At 45.7% G+C, this 16,263-nt stretch overlaps 1 pseudogene; it reads left to right on the plus strand.

Annotated features, from left to right (window-relative positions):
- The first annotated feature begins 8,284 nt into the window (after window positions 1-8,284).
- LOC135529156 (protein ANKUB1-like) lies at window positions 8,285-13,243 on the plus strand (annotated as a pseudogene).
- Window positions 13,244-16,263: the final 3,020 nt, after the last annotated feature.

Here is a 16,263-nt window from a genome sequence, read left to right on the forward strand (position 1 = left end):
TGGGCCTATATTTCATGTCTAAGCAAGGAAGTGGAACTGTCTCCTTAAACTCAGCATTTGTGATGTTGTCATCAGATGTGACAATACTCTTTAAGGCACATCGCTGAAGCTTGCCAAAATAATCTTTCAAGTTGTTTTGGATGCTGTGGTAAATGTGAACAGCAGCAGACCAGGCACTCTTCTGTTGGGGACTCTCTTCAGATTCAGCCAAGGACTTCATATCTGACACGAAAGTCTTAACAACTACTGACGCTGCTGAGCCCACTGGGTGAATTGACTCTGTCTTTACAATGCCAGACAATGTTTGACCTGACACAGCACCTGTTAACTCAGACTGAATGACTGAACTAGGAAAGCTCAAACTACTGACTTTTTGGCAAGAACTCCACTCACTGCTTGTATTGCTGATGTTTGAAACTCCCGGCTGGAGAGTTTTTGGATGCTCTTAGATGTGAGCGTGCAGGAGGAACCAGATTCACCAATATTGTAGCTGCTCTCGTATTTCCTTATCAGGGCATCAAGATCCTCAATGAAGCCAACATGCGATGCCAAAAACGTGATCTTGTCCTTCAGATCTTTCAGCAAATTCTGTTTGTTCACGTCAACAAAAGCCACCATTGTGTCAGAGATGGTGGTCATGACTTGCCCTGTTAGACTCTTGCACTCTTGGTCAACTTTTTCAAGTTTAGCAGCCAGCTCTCTCACCATGCTCTCAGTCACCTTGGTCTGTGAGTCTCCCCTTACCGGTGTCACTAGAGAGGTTTGACTTGCGGAGGCACTCTTAACGACCACTGATAAGGCCGACTTGACATCTTTAGCCAACTCTGCCATTACAGCAGGGGTTAGCATCATCGAGCCTGCACTTCCAGATGGAGAATTGGACATGCATGCAAGTTTGGAGAGAGATCCTTGCAGGCTGTCCTGCACACAGGTGACGAGGGTGTCCTCTGAGACACCAAAGAGGACTTGTAGCGTCTCAGAGTTGGTTGTTTTCTTCTGCACATCAGACAGAGAGGTTAGAGTCCTTGAAAAAAAAAACAGAAATCATCACAGTCAAACAAATAATATGTTAGGCTGTGATGCACATTCAGTGTGTCAAATACATCTGCACCATTGAAAACAATGAGGAAAACGCTGCTGTTCCTCTGGGAAAAAACCTTAGTGTGATGTCAGCCTCACTGCTTAATTTCTAAAACCCAATTAAATGTTTTTTTTTTTTGTATAAGTCATTTGTATTGAAACTGGCCTGTAGATATCTATCTATCCTGGCAATATCTATCCTCTACAAAAATCCAAATTGCTATAATCTTCAAATACTGTAACATCTAATAACTTCAAGGACAATCATAAATACAAGGCAGTTTGAAGAAATGTTAAAGGGAAATTTCTAAATGTTTCAACTTCATATTCATCATCTCCAGCACCACCCCAACATCAGCATATGTGAAAAACGGGCATTTCTACATTTTGTAGTAAAAAAGAAAGAGGAAGATAAGTGTTTTTGGCAATGCCTACTCATAATTGGTTAAAATCACAATTGCGTTGCGAGGATTCTCTACCTGGAAATACATGATCTAAGTGATTGACAGTTGGTGTTCAGCGGTCATAAAAGTAGGTCTTATGTACTTAGAAGAACTACTAAAATAGTGATTTTGTCAGACAGGATAAGCAGCAGGTCTATAGAGATGAGTTGATGACTTGGAATTAAATAATAAAGTCATCAAATAAATATTTTATATGAGAAAGTAAATGATGGTTGATAAGTCATAAACAGTAATGGACAGTCACTACCATCATGGGACTTTTATTCTGTCATGTCTTGTTATGTCTGTTCCTGTCCTTTCTCTTCACTCTGTCTCTCTCTGCTGGTCTTTTTAGGTTACCTTCTCTGTCTCTCATTCTTCAGCTGTTCTACATCTCCTCTAACTAGCTCATTCACTCTTTCACACCTGTTCTCTCTTCCCCCTCTGATTAGGTCTCTATTTCTCTCTCTGTTCCTGCTACTTTCAGTGTCTGATTCTTGTTTTGTGTTTTTTGATGCCAGAAGCAAGCTGTCGTCCCGTTTGCTTCCACCTTGTCCTATCCTGTCGGAGTCTGCCTGGCAGGTGCATCCTGCATTATACTACGTTCTTTTGTTCCATTGACTACGTTGGAAGAGGATTTATGCCATTCCTGTTTTTTCATTAAAGAACTCTGTTTTCTGTTAAAACCGCTTTTGGGTCTTCACTCAAGTACATAACAGAAGAATCAGACCAAGAATGGACCCAGCGGCTCCGGACCCTTTTCACTCCGCCGTCGAGATCCAGGGAGCGATGCTAGGCAGACACGAGGAGGAGTTGTCTGCTGCTCGACATGCCGTTGAGACCCTGGCCGTCCAAGTCTCCGACCTCACAAGACAGGTTCACCAACTCCACCTCGATCCACCGCCCACTTCCAGGGTTTCCGAGTCTCCAGAGCCCAGGATCAACAACCCGCCGTGTTACTCTGGGGAGCCCACTGAGTGCCGCTCATTCCTCACTCAGTGTGATGTGGTGTTCTCTCTCCAGCCCAACACTTACTCCAGGAGCGCAGCCCGCATCGCCTACGTCATTTCTCTCCTTACCGGACGGGCGCGTGAGTGGGGCACGGCAATCTGGGAGGCGAGGGCTGAGTGTATTAACCAGTATCAGGACTTTAAGGAGGAGATGATACGGGTTTTTGACCGTTCTGTTTTTGGCGAGGAGGCTTCCAGGGCCCTGTCTTCCCTATGTCAGGGGAATAGATCCATAACGGATTATTCTATTGAGTTTCGCACTCTCGCTGCCTCTAGTGACTGGAACGAGCCGGCTTTGCTCGCTCGTTTTCTGGAGGGTCTCCTCGTCGAGGTTAAGGATGAGATCCTCTCCCGGGAGGTTCCTTCCTGTCTGGACTCCTTAATAGCTCTCGCTATTCGCATAGAGCGACGGTTTGATCTTCGTCGCGGAGCTCGTGGAAAGGAGCTCGCGTTCTCCGTTGCTCCCCTCTCCACATCACTGCCACCTGCCGCATCACTGCCACCCTCCTCCGCCGGCTCGGATGCTGAGCCTATGCAGCTGGGGGTATCCGCATCTCGGCCAAGGAGAAGGAACGGAGAATCACCAATCGCCTCTGTCTCTACTGCGGCTCCGCTGGTCATTTTGTCACCTCATGTCCAGTAAAAGCCAGAGCTCATCAGTAAAGGGAGGGCTACTGGTGAGCGCAACTACTCAGGCCTCTCCTTCTGGATCACGCACTACCTTTCCGGTCCATCTCCGCTGGCCCGGTTCATCTGCTTCCTGCAGTGCCTTGATAGACTCTGGGGCGGAGGGCTGTTTTATGGACGAGACCTGGGCTCGGGAACATGACATTCCTCTCAGACAGTTAGGGAGCCCACGGCCTTGTTCGCTTTAGATGGTAGTTCTCTCCCCAAGATTCAGCGTGAGACGCTGCCTTTAACCCTCACTGTCTCTGGTAATCATAGCGAAACCATTTCTTTTTTAATTTTTCGTTCACCTTTTACACCTGTTGTTTTGGGTCATCCCTGGCTAGTGCGCCATAACCCTTCTATTAATTGGTCTAGTAATACTATCCTATCCTGGAATGTTTCTTGTCATGTGACCTGTTTAATGTCTGCTATCCCTCCTGTTTCCTCTGTCTCTACTTCACAGGAGGAGCCTGGCGATTTGACAGGGGTGCCGGAGGAGTATCACGATCTGCGCACGGTGTTCAGTCGTTCCAAGGCCACTTCTCTCCCTCCACACCGGTCGTATGACTGTAGTATTGATCTCCTTCCGGGAACTACTCCCCCCCCGGGGTAGATTATACTCTCTGTCGGCTCCCGAACGTAAGGCTCTCGAGGATTATTTGTCGGTTTCGCTCAACGCCGGTACCATAGTCTCCTCCTCCTCTCCCGCCGGAGCGGGGTTTTTTTTTGTTCAGAAGAAGGACGGGTCCCTGCGCCCATGCGTGGATTATCGAGGGCTGAATGACATAACAGTTAAGAATCGTTATCCGCTTCCTCTTATGTCTTCAGCCTTCGAGATCCTGCAGGGAGCCAGGTTTTTCACCAAATTGGACCTTCGTAACGCCTACCATCTCGTGCGCATCAGGGAGGGGGACGAGTGGAAGACGGCGTTTAACACTCCGTTAGGGCACTTTGAATACCGGGTTCTTCCTTTCGGCCTCGTTAACGCTCCAGCTGTCTTTCAGGCACTAGTTAACGACGTCCTGAGAGACATGCTGAACATTTTTGTTTTCGTTTACATGGACGATATCCTGATTTTTTCTCCGTCTCTCTCGATTCATGTTCAGCACGTGCGACGCGTCCTCCAGCGCCTTTTGGAGAACTGTCTTTATGTGAAGGCTGAGAAGTGCATTTTTCATGCCGCCTCTGTCCCTTTTCTCGGTTCCGTTATTTCCGCTGAGGGCATTAAGATGGATCCCGCTAAGGTCCAGGCTGTCATTGATTGGCCCGTTCCTAAGTCACGCGTCGAGCTGCAGCGCTTTCTGGGCTTCGCTAATTTCTATCGTCGTTTCATCCGTAATTTCGGTCAGGTGGCAGCTCCCCTCACAGCCCTTACTTCTGTTAAGACGTGCTTTAAGTGGTCCGTTTCCGCCCAGGGAGCTTTTGATCTTCTTAAGAATCGTTTTACATCCGCTCCTATTCTTGTTACACCTGACATCTCTAGACAGTTTGTTGTTGAGGTTGACGCGTCAGAGGTGGGCGTGGGAGCCATTCTTTCTCAGCGCTCTCTCTCTGACGGCAAGGTCCATCCTTGCGCGTTTTTCTCTCATCGCTTATCGCCGTCAGAACGTAACTATGATGTTGGTAATCGCGAACTGCTCGCCATCCGCTTAGCCCTAGGCGAATGGCGACAGTGGTTGGAGGGGGCGACCGTTCCTTTTGTCGTTTGGACTGACCATAGGAACCTTGAGTACATCCGTTCAGCCAAACGACTTAATGCGCGTCAGGCTCGTTGGGCTCTGTTTTTCGCTCGTTTCGAGTTTGTTATTTCTTATCGTCCGGGCTCAAAAACACCAAGCCTGATGCTTTATCTCGTCTCTTCAGTTCTTCTGAGGTCTCCACCGACCCCGAGGGGATTCTCCCTGACGGGCGTGTTGTCGGGTTGACTGTCTGGGGAATTGAGAGGCAGGTAAAGCAAGCACTCGTTCACACTCCGTCGCCGCGAGCTTGTCCTAGGAACCTTCTGTTCGTTCCCGTTCCTACTCGTCCGGCCGTTCTTCAGTGGGCCCACTCTGCCAAGTTAGCCGGCCACCCCGGCGTTCGGGGTACGCTCGCTTCCATTCGCCAGCGTTTCTGGTGGCCCACTCGGGAACGTGACGCGCGTCGATTTGTCGCCGCTTGTTCGGTCTGCGCGCAGACTAAATCTGGGAACTCTCCTCCTGCCGGCCGTCTCAGACCGCTTCCCATTCCCTCTCGACCGTGGTCTCACATCGCTTTAGATTTTATCACCGGACTGCCTTCATCAGCGGGGAAGACAGTTATTCTTACGGTTGTCGATAGATTCTCTAAGGCGGCTCATTTCATTCCTCTCGATAAGCTCCCTTCTGCTAAGGAGACGGCTCAGATCATTATCGAGAATGTTTTCCGAATTCATGGCCTTCCTTCTGACGTCGTTTCCGACAGAGGCCCGCAGTTCACGTCCCAATTTTGGAGGGAGTTTTGCCGTTTGATTGGGGCTTCCGTCAGTCTCTCGTCCGGCTTTCATCCCCAGTCTAACGGTCAAGCCGAACGGGCCAATCAGACTGTTGGTCGCATTTTACGCAGTCTTTCTTTTCGTAACCCTGCGTCTTGGTCAGAACAGCTCCCTGGGCAGAGTACGCCCACAACTCGCTTCCCTCGTCTGCTACCGGTCTATCCCCTTTTCAGAGTAGCCTCGGGTACCAGCCTCCGCTGTTCTCTTCTCAGCTCGCCGAGTCCTGCGTCCCCTCCGCTCAGGCTTTTGTCCAGCGTTGCGAGCGCACCTGGAAGGGGGTCAGGTCGGCACTTTGCCGTAATAGGGCGCAGACTGTGAGGGCCGCTAATAAGCGTAGGACCAAGAGTCCTAGATATTGTTGCGGTCAGAGAGTATGGCTCTCCACTCAGAACCTTCCCCTTAAGACAGCTTCTCGCAAGTTGGCCCCGCGGTTCATTGGCCCGTTCCGTATTTCTCAGGTCATTAATCCTGTCGCAGTGCGACTTCTTCTCCGCGCTATCTTCGTCGCGTTCACCCGGTCTTCCATGTCTCCTGTGTTAAGCCCGTTCTTCGCGCCCCGCTCGTCCCTCCCCCCCCATCCTTGTCGAGGGCGCACCCATCTACAGGGTTCGTAAGATTTTGGACATGCACCCTCGGGGCCGTGGTCATCAGTACCTAGTGGATTGGGAGGGGTACGGTCCTGAGGAGAGGAGTTGGGTTCCCTCTCGGGACGTGCTGGACCGTTCGCTGATCGATGATTTCCTCCGTTGCCGCCAGGTTTCCTCCTCGAGTGCGCCAGGAGGCGCTCGGTGAGTGGGGGGGTACTGTCATGTCTTGTTATGTCTGTTCCTGTCCTTTCTCTTCACTCTGTCTCTCTCTGCTGGTCTTTTTAGGTTACCTTCTCTGTCTCTCATTCTTCAGCTGTTCTACATCTCCTCTAACTAGCTCATTCACTCTTTCACACCTGTTCTCTCTTCCCCCTCTGATTAGGTCTCTATTTCTCTCTCTGTTCCTGCTACTTTCAGTGTCTGATTCTTGTTTGTGTTTTTTGATGCCAGAAGCAAGCTGTCGTCCCGTTTGCTTCCACCTTGTCCTATCCTGTCGGAGTCTGCCTGGCAGGTGCATCCTGCATTATACTACGTTCTTTTGTTCCATTGACTACGTTGGAAGAGGATTTATGCCATTCCTGTTTTTTCATTAAAGAACTCTGTTTTCTGTTAAAACCGCTTTTGGGTCTTCACTCAAGTACATAACATATTCATTGTTTGATTATGTGTTGTTACAGCATTCAACACACATAATCCATAGTGCATTCAATGTCTAAAAAAAAGTAATGCAATCCAAAACCGTGATTATTTTTTAAATATTTAAATATTTGAAAACAAACCAACTTCAAAAAGCACTAATTTCTCAGCACTATTGGAAACATCCCTCTATATTTTTTTTTTACTACAAGGCATGGAAATGTGTAATTTTCACATATGGTGATGCTGGAGATGAATATGAAGTTGTTAAATTTCCCTTTAAGAACATACCTCATGGCCCCCTTGGGCAGGTAGCTTCCACTGCCCTTAGTCAGGTAAATCTCCTTGAACTTAAGTTGTGATTCCTGCTCTTCTTCCTCTTCCTGCTCCATACAGTTGGAGGAAGGGTAGGGAGTCGGGATGCGAAAGCTATTGTAAGACTTTCGACTGCCTGGCCTCTTAGGTACACCAGCCTCAGTAAATCTCACGCGGGACTTGGTGTTAGTCTTATCGTCTAATAGACTGGTGAGTGACGCTGTGAGAGATCTCTGTGACAATGGAGAGGAGGCAGCATCTTGGATACCCAGTAGTTCGTAAAGACCTGGGATGATGATCTGCATCAGCTTGTCCGATAAAAACTGGACAATCCTCAGACACAAGCCGGCAAGCTGTTGTTTTGTCAGCTGTATTCCAGAAACAGAAGAAGTGTTTTAAAATGTTGCATAGTGCGTCTTTCAAAAGCTTATGAACAAGGTTAAACATTAGGCAGAGTTTTCATGGTAATCTAATTAAATTGTCAGTAACATGATCTTACCGGGTCAAACATGCCCTCACGAATCCCCCTCCATTGCCTGAAAACAATATTGTTATAAATGTTGTCATATCAGGATGCGTGACAGAATTGTTTTTATTTAATTATTTGCCTGATCGTGAAGTTATACTTGCTTTGTGTCAGTTGTTTTGACAAAATTGCAGTGTGACAACATTTCTAGCACTGAAAAAAAAAATCTGATTGATCCGTTTCTAATTTGATCCTATTTCCTTGAAGGTGTGATAGTACCAAAGAAAACAGAACATACTTCTCAGTTAGGTTTTGAAGGAAGTCCATAAGTGTCAGATGTTCCACATTGTTGAGCTTCCCCTCTTCTGTGGTTTCCATCACTGAGGTTGCTCTGCTCCTGGTAGAATTGCTCTGCTCCTGGTAGAAATGTAATTATATTGCAAATAATCAAACTTAATATGAAACTTAATATACGACAAATATCATACTGAAAGAACTTATGAACCGTTAGAGTGGAGGAGCATTGGTAACGTTGGACAAATTTAAACAACTGCAACACAACAGAGATGGTTGTGGTACGTCAACATTGCCAATGATAGCATCACTGTAACATTTTATTGGATTACTGTTGTAATATGAAATGACAAGGTCAACTTACCATCTCATTGACAGCTTCAGAGGTCAGGTGGTCATCCATCACACAGACAGGCAGGTCTAGAGACTGGGACAAGGCTCTATGGTCATAACCAGGAGAGAATGGAAACAACATCAGAGCAGTCCCAATGGCAGAATCTAACCACTGTCTTCATGTCAAAGACTCACTCACTCATTTGCTTTGTCAAACCTACCCCTTAGAATGACTTCGATATTAACACTGAATATATTTTGTTATTAAGAGATCTCTCAATAATAATTCTCACAATAGCATATTGGTAGTAGTCAGTGACATATTAAAGCTAAGCAGGGCTGGGTGTCGTTTAAAACCCTGGATGGGGTTCGATCCCGGGCTGAGGTGATACCTATTGTTTTTTTCTGAAAGTGTATATAATGTTGAAAATCTGACATGGTTTCAAAGGTACAAATTCAACCTATTTTATAACAAGGTTTGGCTATGCTGAATTTAGTTTACAATGATGACATCATCCTGTGGTTGAAATGTCACCTTCAAAACAACAGTTAGGCCTATACCCCATTATATCCACTACGCCCCCCCCGCCACACACACACACTTTATATTTTACCAATATATATGCAGCCCACCAGCCCTAAAGCATAAACATGTTTTTTTTGCTAGAAAATGTGGATTAAGAGAAGCAAAATGATCCTTTTCGCTAGTTTCATCTAAATGGAAGGGCAACATGACATTGACAAACTTTGACATATCTGCTTTCACCGGGATTTAAAAACCCAGGCTTTCCTAAAATATTTACCTCAGCCAGTCTAGAACCCAGGTGTGTCTGCAAAACACATGCACTCCTCCATAAGGTTCATGGCTTGTCTATTGTTTTATCCCAGTACAAGAGGGGCAACTGGATTCAGGATTAAACACAAGCAGTCTTTAAGGTATATCTTATTACAGTTTAGGCCTACCTTATTATTTTCTTCCATCTGGCAATATCATTTTAAGGAATTAAATCTGTTTTGTTGCTAGTATGATTAGTAACTGTATGAAAATACAGCTGTAGAGTACAAGAATCAGCTACTTTCTGAAGGGAAGCCAAGCTCATAAGTAATTTAGAACCTACAGACAATTATGACAACATTGGAACGCATGAATGTGTCACAAACGCCTTGTGGTCACATGTTATTTTAGGGCGTGGCTCCGCATTCGTGACCGGTTCTCTTATTTCTATTTTCCGGTATCCGTTAGTGCAGGAATTTGCGATAACACTTTTCTCATGGCGAAACCGGATTAAATACATACCGGTAGTTAAATGACAAAAATTATGATATTCGCAATGTCATTAAGCAACAACAACAAAAAAACATAAATAGCTACTACAATTTCGAAACATGATTTTGTCATCAGTTCAGTACCATTTGTTTGATTTTGTGGACCCACGACTAAACTTTATCCATGTTAGCTAGATGCTAGCGACGCTCGTCAGCATAGGCTGCTTCATGATAAACAGTTCGCGTTAGCGAATTAGCTACCTAGCTTGCCAGACGAACAAGCTGTCAAATCCAGTGGAAACCGATGCAACCCTGCTGCCAGATAAGGGCTAACTCGATGACCCGTGGTAACAGTGAGGTCCCCATGAGTTTCAAGGCTTTAATAAGTGCTATCGTGCAGAAAAAGCGAATAAAATACTGGTTGATGAGCTAGGTAAATTAGCTAGCAAGACGGGTATGACCGTTAACAAATGCATGACGACACATTGAATATAAGTGAAGCAGGCATGCAGAACGAGATCGCCCCACCAAGCCAGATAGTAGAGGGGTACAACAACGCCGGGACACAGAGGCGTAGCTCATACAATTATATTTTGTTCCAGTCATTGACAATACATGTTGAAAAATAAACACCTGCGTCAAATATATGGCATCGCATGCTTGTGCAAAGATTGCTTGCATGGATTTTTAAAAAATTCGGTGACCACTAGATGGCCTCGTATATCCACATTTAGATCAAATATACTTGATTTTTCATCAGTCCTGTGAACTTTGCACCTACTACCCTGTTCAAAGGCACTTAAATATTTTGTCTTGCCCATTCACCCTCTGAATGGCACACATACACAACCTATGCCTCAATTGTCTCAAGGCTTAAAAATCCTTCTTTAACCTGTCCGCTCCCCTTCATCTACACTGAAGTGGATTTAACAAGTGACATCATTAAGGGATCATAGCTTTCACCTGGATTCACCTGGTCAGTCTTTGTCATGGAAAGAACAGGTGTTCATAATGTTTTGTTTACTCAGTGTATAGACACAGCATAGGTATTTATGTAAAACAAGTGAATTTACTGTATGTCCATGGTCTTATACTTCAGCGGGAGCCGGTGGTGCGTGTGTTCAGTGCCGTGACGGGGGAGACCCTCTCAGTCTTGGGCACTGTGTTTCTCCTGAGTACGTCTGTGGCCAGGCTCATGACCCTGGTGTCCCAGCAGTGTGGGCTTCCCGTCAGCTCCTTCAGACTGAGATGTCCCACCGGCCTGCAACTCTACGACTGCAACCGGCTGCATGACTACGCCATTGACCTGGGTATGGCCTTCCTTGTGCAATAGATCAATGGTCCTCTGGCTCAACACTTTATGGATGTAACACGGAGACAAATGGACTGTATGGAACACATTCTTGGTTCATGGCAACCAGGAGGACAACCTGCATGTGTCTCTGTCTCCCAGGGGCTACTCTACGGTTGGACACCTGGGATGGGTGGGCGGAGTTCCTCAGAGGCTGCTTCCTGGGACACAGACTGACCGTCCAACGACACCTGTCTAGGGAGAGACCTGTGATGAGGTCAGAATACACATCTACACACTGAACTGTATGATAGACTTACTATCAACAGTGATGGTACTGAACCTTTATATAGCTTACAATGATAGTACTGACCCTGTATATAGCTTACAATAATGGTACTGACCCTGTATATAGCTTACAATAATGGTACTGACCCTGTATATAGCTTACAATAATGGTACTGACCCTGTATATAGCTTACAATAATGGTACTGACCCTGTATATAGCTTACAATAATGGTACTGACCCTGTATATAGCTTACAATAATGGTACTGACCCTGTATATAGCTTACAATAATGGTACTGACCCTGTATATAGCTTACAATGATAGTACTGACCCTGTATATAGCTTACAATGATAGTACTGACCCTGTATATAGCTTACAATAATGGTACTGAACCTTTATATAGCTTACAATAATGGTACTGTCCCTGTATATAGCTTACAATGATAGTACTGACCCTGTATATAGCTTACAATAATGGTACTGAACCTTTATATAGCTTACAATAATGGTACTGACCCTGTATATAGCTTACAATGATAGTACTGACCCTGTATATAGCTTATAATGATAGTACTGACCCTGTATATAGCTTACAATGATAGTACTGACCCTGTATATAGCTTACAATGATAGTACTGAGCCTTTATATAGCTTACAATGATAGTACTGACCCTGTATATAGCTTACAATAATGGTACTGAACCTTTATATAGCTTACAATGATAGTACTGACCCTGTATATAGCTTACAATGATAGTACTGACCCTGTATATAGCTTACAATAATGGTACTGAACCTTTATATAGCTTACAATAATGGTACTGACCCTGTATATAGCTTACAATAATGGTACTGACCCTGTATATAGCTTACAATAATGGTACTGACCCTGTATATAGCTTACAATAATGGTACTGACCCTGTATGTAGCTTATATTCTCGTGTTTTTTTCCTTCATAGGTTGTTTTCTCTTACCCTGATATTTAATACTGCATTGTGGGAAAGAGCTTGCAAGTAAGCATTTTACTGTACTGTTTTATAACCCACTGTATCTTGTGAACTTGACAAAAAAAAACTTGAAACGTGTTATAAATACATTGATTCTGTATTATTCCAGGTTCCAGCTCCGGGTGGCACTCTACATCGCTGCTTCTCTGGGCCACCTGGACCTGGCCGGCTGGCTGCTGGAGAGGGGGGTGCGTGTCATTGAGCCGGTGGGGGTTCACCCTTACCGTGAGTGGTGCCACCAGACGGCCCACCCCGACGTCGCCAAGTGTCCCGCTGTCGCCTCCATCGAGCGCGGCCAGCTCACCATCCTCAAACTCTTTATCGCCAGCAGCGTTCTGACCCTTGCCTGTCGGGATCCCCAGGGTCGTGACCCCTGAGGATCGCCCTCCAGTATGGCCACAGGGAGTGTGTGCGTCACCTGGCCACCAAGCTGTGCTCTGTGGTGGTCCTCCCAGGTATGGCCCTGCCCATGCGGACATACCTCCAGATAAAGGGCTGGGTGAGGCTGGGGCAGAGGAGGGCAGCATCCAGGCACTGCATGGGCCTCAACAGGGCTCCGTACAGGACCAGGGTGGGCGACACGGTCCTGGTGGACGGCTTCACCCTCCCCAAGATGTCCTCCAAGCCCAGGAGGAGTGAGGCCAAGGCGGGTATCAGGGTGATGTCCACAGCCTCTCGATGTTTGATCCCCATCAACTGCCCATCTCATGTATCCTGCCCGCTCCACGCCCTGGCATCCCAGGATAAACCTCTTCAACTACCGAAGCTCCACCCTGTGGCCACGAGGGATGAAAGAGAGAAGAAGAGGGGATGTGAGGAGGATGAGAGTGGGGATCAGAACAGCAACCAATGGAGGAGCAGAGTCCCGCTCCCGCCCATTTCCAGAGACACCAATCTCAGACCTGTGTTTGCCTCGCCAAACTCCGCCCAGATCCTCACCACCTCACTGGAGGCCTTTTCTCTCCACTGCGACCGCACACCCAGAGAAAACGCCATATACTGTTTGGCCTTGGCCAGGTTAGTCCAAGTTTAACTGACAGCTACGGTGAATATGAATATTTCTCTGGAGGTTTCTTATGAAAGGTGTGAATACTGTCAGAAGAAGCCTCCTATAATCAGTGGTGGGGGGGACACATGTAAAAGCTGTTTACACACTTATTATTTTGTCTTGTTCAAGCATTTACCCACCTTTTGTGGAAGATGCATTGAAAGTAGAGGGAGCGTTACTTCTTTAATCCTGAACGGCAATCAGCATTTACCAGTCAATGTTTTTACCACTACATCACTGCCTATGATATACCCTTATCCTCCCTGAATAGATTTCAGTACAAACAAATCATGAGCCAACCATCATGCTTAGAAGGTACATAGTCAAATCAAATCAACTCAAACTTTATTTGTCACATGCGCTGAATACAAGTGTAGATCTTTCCGTGAAATACTTTACTTACACGCCCTTAACAAACAGTGCAGTCCAAGAAGAGTTGAAGAGAATATTTACCCAATAAACTAAACCCCAAGCCATTAGACTGCTGAACAGCTTCTACCCCCAAGCCACCAGACTGCTGAACAGCTTCTACCCCCAAGCCATTAGACTGCTGAACAGCTTCTACCCCTAAGCCATTAGACTGCTGAACAGCTTCTACCCCCAAGCAATAAGACTGCTGAACAGCTTCTACCCCCAAGCCATTAGACTGCTGAACAGCTTCTACCCCCAAGCCATTAGACTGCTGAACAGCTTCTACCCCCAAGTCATTAGACTGCTGAACAGCTTCTACCCCCAAGCAATAAGACTGCTGAACAGCTTCTACCCCCAAGTCATTAGACTGCTGAACAGCTTCTACCCCCAAGCAATAAGACTGCTGAACAGCTTCTACCCCCAAGTCATTAGACTGCTGAACCCCCTTTGTTATTGATGTATTTTTTAATTGTTTTCCACTGACTCTCTTGAATTGGCTCGATGCACACTCACTACACTCTACCCACACATTCACTGTGACACTGACCGACTTTCACACTAGCTGTTGCTACTGTGTTTATTATCTATGCTGATTGCATAGTCACTTTTACCCTTACCTACATGTACATACTGTATTACCTCAACTACCTCGCACCCATGCACATTGACTCGGTACTGGTACTCCTTGTATATAGCCTTGTTATTGTGTTACTATTTAGAAAATATTTTCTTTTTAACTCTGCATTGTTGGGAATGGGCTCGTAATAAAGCATCTCACAGTTGTTTTCGGCGTATGTGACCAATACGATTAGATTTTCATCTGAACAAATGAATGCTCTCGTTGTTATAATGAGTAATTTATTTAATTAATTTGGTTTTCCTTGAAGATTTGAATGGGCTGGGAAAAGCCTTTCGTGATGGATCTCGACAATCTGGTGAAAAGGGAGGGTTTGCGACTCTTCTCTTCAAGTGGGAAGGACGATGCGATATCATAAATTCCCTCTGGAGAAAAGGAGCCATGAGATGTTGTCATCGTCTCTGCAATGAAAGACCATCCATCATGCCATCAATTTACATTTTAACTAATTTATCAGACACTGTTATCCAGAGAGACTTACAGGAGCAATTAGGATGAAGTGCCTAGCTCAAGAGCACATTGACAGATTTTGCCTCGTGAACTCAGGGATTCTGAACCAGCAACCTATCGGTTACTGGCCCAACCTCTTAACCCACTAGGCTACCACCCAGCCCACAGTACAGTATGTCATAGGTAACAACTCAGAGGAGTACAATGTCTTTCCAAATGAATTAGTGGAATGGTAAAGGGATAATGTCTCAGTCTTGACTGAGCAGCAGCCTAAACAACAGCAGGGCTTACCTGTAAAGTACACAGTAGGGGAAATGTTCTGAGGCTGGTACTCCAGAGACTCTTGAGGACAGAGGTTCTTACTAACTTTCTTGGAACCCTGGTTGGTGGGAAAAGGCACATTAAAACAAACTGAAAAATGTTCGATATCTTAAAGTACAGCATATCAATTGCAAAGAAGCAGTGCAATGCCATGACACAAAGAATCATATATCTCATAAAAGGTCAACAGCAGTGTTATTCATGAAAGATGTATGTGTTAAAGGTGAGGACCTGCTCTCCAGTACTGCTGATGGTATCCCTTTCCAAATCAAACACGCCTTCTACAATGTCACTGGTGGCCACGCTGGTAGCAGACTCAAAATAACATTTAGCAGTGGCTTTGGTGATCATTTGAAGAATGACCATGCAAGTAGAAGTCTTTGGATCGTTCTGGACTGAAACATCAAAGTTTATATTTTCATACTCATCTGACCACTGTCTCAGGAAGCCCTTCACTGTCTCTTCAGCAAATATCTGGAGAAGCTGAGAGGAGAGCTCCTTGGATATGGCACATTGTTCCTTTCCCCATTTCAGCCTTGAAAGAATGGAGTCTGAAGCACTTTTGGCTGCTTCCAATGTTAAGACCTGTGGAGTGCTGTGGCTGTCCTGAAGGGCTATCACTTTATCCACCAATTCATGGCTGAAAATGTGGATGGTCCAAGTGGAAATGATTTTTCTCAATTTCCTAACAGCAGATCGGAGGTCGTCAAGATGTGAAGCACCCTGTCCATCTTCCTGTGTGTTCTCAACACTTTCCACCATAATGTCCACTACCACCCCAGCAGCTTGCCTGACTTTGTCCACAAAGGTTACAGGAAGTAAGTCCTCTGTGTGAAAGAAGTCCTCAATGATTGTGTTTCTAACAATGGGAAAGTCAATCTGAGCAGGTAACTCAGTGGGGATGGGAGTCCCGGGTAAGGCAAAGTGCCATTTCGACTGCCTTAATTTTGAAGTAGGTGTTAGAGAGATGGAGGAGCGTGAAGAAGAGGTATTTCTTGTATTTTGGCTGTCAGCACTCCGACAACGGATCGTGTCAATATCCTCCAGCATGGATCCTGAGAGCTCAGTGGTTTTAGGTAGTAATTTGTGCGGAATGTCCACACAGGCATCGTTTCCACCAGGTGTAACACTGCTCTGGTTGACCTCAAGATGGCCGAGACTTGCTCTTTGTGATGCAGGACTACTTTGATATGTA

This window comes from Oncorhynchus masou, unplaced genomic scaffold (genome assembly GCF_036934945.1).
Source record: "Oncorhynchus masou masou isolate Uvic2021 unplaced genomic scaffold, UVic_Omas_1.1 unplaced_scaffold_1110, whole genome shotgun sequence".
In the NCBI taxonomy this organism is placed as follows: domain Eukaryota; kingdom Metazoa; phylum Chordata; class Actinopteri; order Salmoniformes; family Salmonidae; genus Oncorhynchus; species Oncorhynchus masou.